We start from the raw sequence: 8,872 nt of genomic DNA, 5'->3' as shown, positions 1-8,872 counted from the left end.
TATTGAAACATATTTTTATTTCCTAGGGTAAGTTTACTTCTTATGAATTGAACAATTAATTGAATATCCATTACAGAATCCATCCAATCCCCTTTAAATTACTAGATAAAATTATAGTAACAGATTTTAAGGTGTGGGAGAAGCAACTGTGAAAAAAAGAAATATTTGCATGACCTTTCAGAAATCAATGATGAAATTTAGGGCTAGAAAAGAAAACTGTTCCAACCAGTTCATAGTGATGACACAATCAGAATCAAGTCTCATCTCTCTGATAATCCTTAGTATTTTCCCATGATATATCGAATCTCTATTGAATTGAGTGATATTTAAAATCATTATCAAGGACTAACTTAAACTCAGAAAGTACTCTTTCCCAGAGCAACTGTTAGATAAGAGTAAATCCCACAAATTCTCTCCTGTTCTAAAATCTGGAAGTGTGGGGGATATAGAAGAGGCCAAACTAAGTCCCATAAAAGCTCTTTTGAACTTTTATACAGTGATGTCCTAAGACTTACAGTAGTTTCTCTTTTTCTTCTGAGTTTTGACCAAATTAAATATATAATACTTCAAGATTGTGAGGAGTTCAGTCTTTCTATTTTTAAAGAATTTCAGAATTTCAGGGACAGGTTCACTTTGACTTTTCCTTCCATAATTTAAATGAGATACAATTTTTTTTTTTCTGAAGCTATTTTTTCACATTCTAATCTGGGTCAATAATATTTCATAATAACTTGAAATTCAAACCAGAAGTGTGAATATAAATGAAGTACCAAATTCAGGAATATTAGGTAGTCAATAACATGCCATGTGTATTTACTGGCTAAATTCTCCCACCTCACTCTTTATCCTTAAACATATACCTTAAAAGAAGGGATGGAGAGGATAAAGCAAGCATTTAAATACTGGTCCATTACCTCATTTGAAAACACTTCATTAAAGGAAATCATCCCAAAGTCCTGTTAAGAGGTCATTGCATTTCTAGCCTTACCCACATCTCAAATATTCAAAGAGTCAATCCGAATCACAACTGTTCACAAGTTTGAATTACTTTTTGATGCAAGGCTGCATTGCTTTGTCCATCAGAGGCTTGACCAACTTTTGTGACTAAATTTCTGTATGGTCTCTGGAGGGAGTCTGAGTTCTTCTCGATTGCAGAAGAATTTTGGGAAATTTTTCTTCTGTCTTTGCTGCAGGGGTGGGTTCTTACTACTAATACTGGAAGCTCCTCTTGGTCTGGATATCATCAAAAATCTGTTGCAATTTCTCATCTTCAAATTGAATCTTCAAGCTTGGAATCAGAGCTCTAACCTCTTCTGTTGTCTCAGGACAAAAGTTTGCTTTTTACTGAAATGTAATGGATTTTTTTTCTGGAGTAACAAACTCAGAACACTAACAACAATTTCCCTGTTGTTGGGTTTTTTTTTTCCATTTAAAATATAATTAATTTATTTGTTTTCAGTTTTCAGCAATCACTTCCATAAGACTTAAATTTTCTCCTTCTCCCTCTCACCTCCCTCCCCAAGATGGTATGCAATCTTATATAAGTTCTATGAATACATTCTTATTAAACATATTTTCACATTAGTAAATGTTGCATAGAAGAATTAAAATGAATGTGAGAAACCATGAGAAAAAACAAATCAAAATAATACATAACGCATAAGAAAAAAGTCTGCTTCATTCTGCATTCCTATTCCATAGCTCTTTCTTTGGATGTGGATGGTATTCTACCATGAGTCCTTTTGGGATGTTTTATGTTCTTGCACTGCTGTGAAGGGCTTGATCTTTCAGAAAGAGTCCTCATACACTTTGGCTGTTGCTGTGTATAATGTTCTCCTGGTTCTACTCATTTCACTCAGTATCAGGTCACATAAATCTTTGCAGGTTTTTCTGAAGTCCAATTGTTCATCATTTCTTAAAGCACAGTAAGTATTCCATCACATTTATATACAACAACTTGTTCAGGCAGTCCCCAATTGATGGGCATCACCTCGATTTCCAGTTTTTGGCTGCCACAAAGAGAACTGCTATAAATAATTTTGTACATGTGGGACCTTTTCCCATTTCTATGATCTCTTTGGGTTACAGTTCTAGAAGTGATATTGCTGGGTCAAAGTGTATGTACACTTCTATAGCCCTTTGGGGACAGTTCCAAATTGCTTTCCAGAATGGCTGCATCAGCTCACAGCTCCACCAACAACGAATTAGTGTTACAACTTCACCCACATCTTCTCCAACATTCATCATTTTCCTGTTTTTTCATGTTAGTCAATCTGATAGGTGTGATGTGGGACCTCAGAGTTGTTTTGATTTGCATCTTTCTAATCAATAGTGATTTAGAGTATTTTTTCATATGATTATAGATGGCTTTAATTTCTTTCCCTGAAAACTGCTTGTTCATATCCTTTGACCGTTTATCTATTCTTGTACATTTGACTCAGTTCTCTATATATTTTAGAAATGAGGCCTTTGTCAGACACTGTTATAAAAATTCCCAGTTTTTTTCTTCCCTCTTAATCTTGGTCATATTCACTTTATTTGTGCAAATCTTTTCAATTCAATGTAATAAAAATTATTCATTTTGCATTTCATAATGTTCTCTATCTCTAGTTTGGTCATAAATATCCTCATTCTCCATAAATCCCACACACACTACTGCTTGCTCCCCTGATTTGTTTATAGTATCACCTTTATACCTAGATCATGTACCCATTTGGACTTTATTCTTGTGTACGGTGTCAGGCATTGATCTTTGCCCAGTTTGTGTCACAGTATTATCCACTTTTCCCAGGAGTTTTTGTCAGATAGTAAGTTTTCATTTCAGAAATTGGAGTCCTTGGGTTTATCAAACAGTAGACTACTATGTTCATTGCCTACTGTGTCTTAAGTACCTCACATATTCCACTGATCTATCCCTCTACTTCTTAGCCAGTATCCAGTGGTTTTGATGATTGCTGTTTTATAATACAATATGACATCTGGTAGAGCTAGGCCACATTCCCTAGAATTTCTTTTCATTAATTCCCTTGATATTCTGGACCCTTTGTTCTTCTAGATGAATTTTGACATTATTTTTTCTAGCTCTAGAAAATAATTTTCTGATAGCTTTATTGGTATGGCACCAAATGAATAGATTAATTTAGGTAGAATTTTCTATTTTTATTATATTAGTTCAACCTATCAAGGAGCAACTGATGTTTTTAAAACTACTTAGATCCGACTTCATTTGTGCAACAAATGTTTTGTAATTGTGTTCAAATAGTCCCTGGATTTGTTTTGGCAGGCATATTCTCAAATACTTTACAGTGTCCACTATAACTTTAAATGAGATTTCTCTTTCAATCACTTGCTGTTGGACTTTGTTAGTAATACATAGAAATTTTGATAATTTATTTGGATTTATTTTGTAACCTGCAACTTTGCCAAAGTTGTTTATTATTTCAAGTAGCTTTCTACTTTATTTTCTAGGATTCTCTAAGTATATCATCATCTTGTCCGCAAAGAGTGGTACAACTTTGCCTATTCTAATTCCTTCAGTTTCTTTTTCTTCTCTTATTGGTAAAGGTAACAATTCTGGGGCAATATTGAAAAACAGTGGTGATAATAAACATCTGTGTTTCAACATAGATATTATTGTCTCATTGGCATTGGAACTAGCTTGTCCTCATTGCATAGAATGCTTGCTGATGGATTTAGATAGATACTGAGTATTATTTTCAGGAAGGCTCCATGAATTCCTATCCTCTCCAGTGTTTTCAGTAGGAATGGGTGCTGTATTTTGTCAAAAGCATTTTCTGCATCTGTTGAGATAGTTGTATAGTTTCTGTTACTTTTGTCATCTTTATCTATTTTTAGTTGTCAACAAAATTTTGAGATGCAAATTTTCTCCCCTTCTCCCTCCTCAGCTACCCCAAAACACCTTGCTTTCTGATTACCCCTTCTCCCAATTTGCCCTGCTTTCTATCACACTGGTCCCTTCCATTATCCCCATCTTCTCTCTTTTCTTGTAAGGCAAGATAGATTTCTGTACCCCATTACCTGTATTTTTTTTATTTCCCAGTTGCATGCAAAAACAATTCTAAACATTCGTTCCTAAAACTTTGAGTTCCTACTACTTTTGCTTCCTCCCTCCTCACCCATCCCCACCGAGAAGGTAAATAATTCAGTATAGGCTATATATGTGTATTTTTGCAATAGACTTCCATAATAGTCATGTTGTGTAAGACTACCTATATTTTCTTACCTTCTATCTTGCCCCCAATTTACTCTATTGTCTCTTTTGACCTTGTCCCTCCTTAAAAATGTTTACTTTTAATTATTCCTTCTTCTCATTTGCCATGCATTCTATCATCCCCCTCACCCCACTTATCCCCTTCTCCCCTACTTTCCTGTAGTGTAATATAGATATTCATACCAAATTGAGTGCGCATGTTATTCCCTCCTTAAACCAAATGTGATGACAGTAACCTTCATTTTTTTCTCTCTCACCTCCCCCCTTTTCCCCTACATTGAAAAAGTTTTTTCTTTTCTCTTTTATAAGAGATAATTTAACCTATTCCATTTCTCACTCCATTTCTCATACATCTCACAATGTATTCCTCTCTCACACCTTAATTTTATTTTTTTAGATAACATCCTTTCCTATTAAACTCACCCTGTGCTCTCTGTCTATACATAAATATGTGTACAATCTCTCCAACTACCCAATTACTGAGAAAAGTTTCAAGAATTACAAATATTATCATTGCAGGTAGGAATTTAAACAGTTCAACTTTAATAAGTCCCTTATCATTTCTCTTTCCTGTTTACGTTTTCATGCTTCTCTTGATTCTTATGTGAGAAAGTCAAATTTTCTATTCAACTCTGGTCTTTACACCAAGAATGCTTGAAATTTTTTTCTGCTACTTTTGTTGTTAATATGATCAATAATGCTTATAGTTTTCATAATATTGAACCAGCCCTGAATTTGTGGTATAAATCTTACCTCATTTTAATATATTATTCTCATGATAAATAACTGTGACATTTTTGCTAATATTTTATCTAAAATTTTTGCTTCTATATTCATTAGAGAATTGGTTTATAATTTTCTTTCTCTATTTTGGCTCTTCCAGGTTTAGGTATCAGAACCATATTTGTATCTAAAAGTTATTTTGTAGCATCCCTTCTTCACCAATTTTCCCAAATAGTTTATATATTATTGGAATTAACTGTTCTTTAAAATATTGATAGAATCATTTGTGAACCCATGTGACCCTGGAGACTTTTCTCCTAGGGAGTTCATTTATGGTGTGTTTAGTTTCTTTTTGTGGGATTTGGTAATTTCAGTATTTATCTTCCTCTTCTGTTAATCTGGGCAATATATATACACACACATATATATGTATACACACGTGTATTATATAAATGTAAGTATAATATTCATCCATTTCACTTAGATTGTCATACTTATGGGCACACAATTGGGCAAAATTATTTATAATTATTGTTTCAATTTCCTCCTTGTTAGTGGTGAGTTCACCCTTTTCATTTTTGTTCTTCGTAATTTTGTTTTCTTCTTTCTTTTTTCAATCAAGCAACCAAATCAACCAAACCAAAAGTTTGTCAATTTTATTTTTTTCCATAAAACATACTCTTAACTTTATTTATTAGTTTGATCATTTTCTTAATTTCAACCTCAATAATCTCTCTTTTCATTTTCAGTGTTTCTAGTTTGACATTTTCTTGGAAATTTTCAATTGGTTCTTTATCTAGCCTTTTCAGCTCCATGCATGCCCAATACATTCATCTCCTCTTTCTTTATCTTATTCATATAGGCATTCAATGACATAAAACTTCCCCTAGGAACTCCTTTCACAGTATCCCATAAGTTTTGGTAGGTTTTCTCATTATTGCTATTCTACTGAATGAAGTTATTGATTATTTTGTGATTTGTTGCTTAACCCACTCATTCTTTGGAATTAGATTACTATATTTACAATTACTTTGTGGACCATTGTTCTATGAACCTTTATTACATATAATTTTTATTGAATTATGATTTGAAAAACATGCATTGGTTATCTCTGCCTATCTGCACTGGATTGTGCCATTTTTATGCCCTTGTATATGGTCAGTTTTTGTGTATGTACTACGTACTGCTGAGAAAAAGGTGTATTCCTTTCTGTCTCCATTTAGTTTTCTCCAGGGATCTATCATTTCTACCTTATCCAGAGTTCGGTCACCTTCTTAACTTCTTTCTTATTATGAGGTTAGATTAATCAAGTTCGTAGAGGGGGATATTGAGGTCCTTCACTAGTATAGTTTTGCTGTCTGTTTCTTCCTGTCACTCCCTTAATTTCTCCTCTAAGAATTTGGATGCTATACCACTTGGAGCACATATATATTCAGTAATGATATTGCTTCTTTATCTATGGTGCCTTTTTAGCAGCATATAGTTTCCTTCCTTATCTCTTTTGATTAGATCTATTTCTGCTTTTGCTTTGTCTGAGATTAGGATTGCTACCCCTGCTTTTTTTCTTTTACATCAGATGAAGCATAATATATTCTGCTCCAACCTGTACCTTTACCCTGTGTGTATCCCCCTATTTCAAATGTATTTCTTGTAAACAACATATTGTTGGATTATGGTTTTTAATCCATGCTGCTATCCATCTTCATTTTATGGGAGAATTCATCCCATTCCCATTCACAGTTATGGCTACTATCTGTGTCTTTCTCTCCAACCTATCCCTCTCCATTTATGGTTTTATTTCTCCCTTTCCCTCCACAAAAGTTTTATTTTTTACCACCACCTCTTCATTCTTTCCTCCCTTCTAATTCCCACCTCCCTTTAGTTCTGCCTTTCCCTTACTACTTCCTTCTTCCTTTTTATCCTCCCCTCCTTTTTTTTTCCCCTTTCCCCTCCTAGTGCCTGTATGGCAAATTAGGTTTCTACACTTGCGTATGTTGTTCCCTCCTTGAACCAATGAGATGAAAGAAAATCTCAAGCAATGCTCATCTCCCTCCGCTATTTATCTCCACTACAATATGTTTATGTGCCTCTTCCCATGACTTAATTTACCCTTTTCTGCCTCCTTTTCTCTTCTCCAGTTACAGTCCCTTTAATCACATTTTTATCATCACATCAGTTAATTTATATCCATTCCCTGTGTTTATATGTATATATATATATATATATATATATATGTCCCTTTTAAATATTATAATAAATATACAATTCTCAAGATTAACAAGTATCATTCTCCCACATAGGGATGTAAACAATTTGCCCATATTGAATAACAAGCTGTCTTTTTCCCATTTACCTTTTTATTCCTCTCTTGAGTCTTGTATTTGAAGATCAAATTTTCTACTGAGCTCTGGTCTTTTCATCAGTAAGGTATGGAAATCCTTTATTTCACTGAATGACCATTTTCTTGCCAGAAATATTATGCTCAGTTTTGCTGGGTGATTGATCCTTGGTGGTAGTCCAAGCTCTTTTGCCTTGTGGAATATCATGTTCCAATACCTCTGATCTTTTAATGTAAAAGCTCCAAGGTCTTGTGTGATCCTGACTGTAGTTCTTTGATATTTGAATTATTTCTTTCTGGCTGCTTGTGGTATTTTCTCCTAAAATATTACTGGCAGTCCTGTGCCTCTCTCTCACTCACCTCCACAGTATTCCCTTCTAGTGCTGATATGTTTGAAAACTCACTCTGCTGATTCTGCTTCAGTCTGTACTGGTGGTTCCTGCTGTGCTTCACAATGGCAGGGTACGTGCTGGTGCATGTATGAGTTCTGCACTCCACCAGCCCTGAACAACAGACCCCTCCCACTAACCCTGCAGCTTTCCCTGGGCTAGAAATTCTTCACACTTTGCTTCCAAGTGAATTCTGTCACTTCAAAATTTATTCAGATTCTCTTCCTCTAAGTATCTGAAGGTAACTGTGGTAGGGCTAAGATGAATCTGTGCTCTCACTCTGGATCTTGGCTCTGCCCCTATCCAGTTTCCCTGTCTTCAGAATGAATAAAATGTGCATTTTAACTTGAAGTTTTAATGAAAACCTCTGAAAGTTCTTGTTCTTCCTCTGCCCTTTCACTCTGTTGCTTTTAGTGGTCTAGAAGCATGTGGACTTCATAATTTGAAAGACTTTCTGCTGTTTCAAATGCTTTGGGGAAGACGAGATGTGAAACATCTTCCTTCACATTACTAGTGCAAGGGTCACCACCTCTGGCTGCCATAACATTCCAGCTCCCTTCTTCTTTCCTTTTTCACTCTGAATAACCAGTGCTTTATCTATTTTTATATTTTTTTCTCACAAAATCAGCTTCTAGTCTTATTTATTAGTTTAATGGTTTTCTTACTTTCAATTGTATTTATCTCAACGTTGATATTAAACACCAATTTGGTGTTTAATTGGGAATTTTTCATTTGTTCTTTTTCTGGCATTTTTTAAAAGTTTAGTGTCAAATTTATTGATCTGCTGTTTCTCTATTTTATTGATGTAAGCAATTAGAGACATACATTTTCCCCTAAGTACCATTTTGGCTGTCTCCCACAAATTTTGGCTAATTGTCTCATTCTTATCATTTTCTTTAATAGAATTATGGACTGTTTCTATGACTTATTCCTTGACTCACATTTTAAAGGATTATTTAATTTCTGATTCATTTTTAATCTCTCTACATTGTCCATGAGTGAATGTGGTTTTTATTGTGTTTTAATCTGAAAATGGATGAATTAACAATTTCAGCTATTTTGCATTTGGTAGTGAGGTTTTTACGTTCTAATATATGGTCAGTTTTTGTGTAGGTGCCATTAACTGCTAAGGAAAAAAATGTTTTTTCTTTCTATTCCTATACAACTGTTCTTTCCTCAGAGATTTCTACT

The 8,872-nt window shown here is 34.2% G+C and overlaps 1 pseudogene; it reads right to left on the bottom strand.

Annotated features, from left to right (window-relative positions):
- Window positions 1-1,209: 1,209 nt before the first annotated feature.
- On the bottom strand, window positions 1,210-8,223 carry LOC140510571 (DNA-directed RNA polymerase II subunit RPB4-like; annotated as a pseudogene).
- Between the last annotated feature and the right edge of the window lie 649 nt (window positions 8,224-8,872).

Source organism: Notamacropus eugenii, chromosome 6 (genome assembly GCF_028372415.1).
Source record: "Notamacropus eugenii isolate mMacEug1 chromosome 6, mMacEug1.pri_v2, whole genome shotgun sequence".
Lineage (NCBI taxonomy): Eukaryota > Metazoa > Chordata > Mammalia > Diprotodontia > Macropodidae > Notamacropus > Notamacropus eugenii.
Note: the sequence above shows the minus strand (reverse complement) of the source record. Positions and strands in the feature narration are given on the sequence as shown.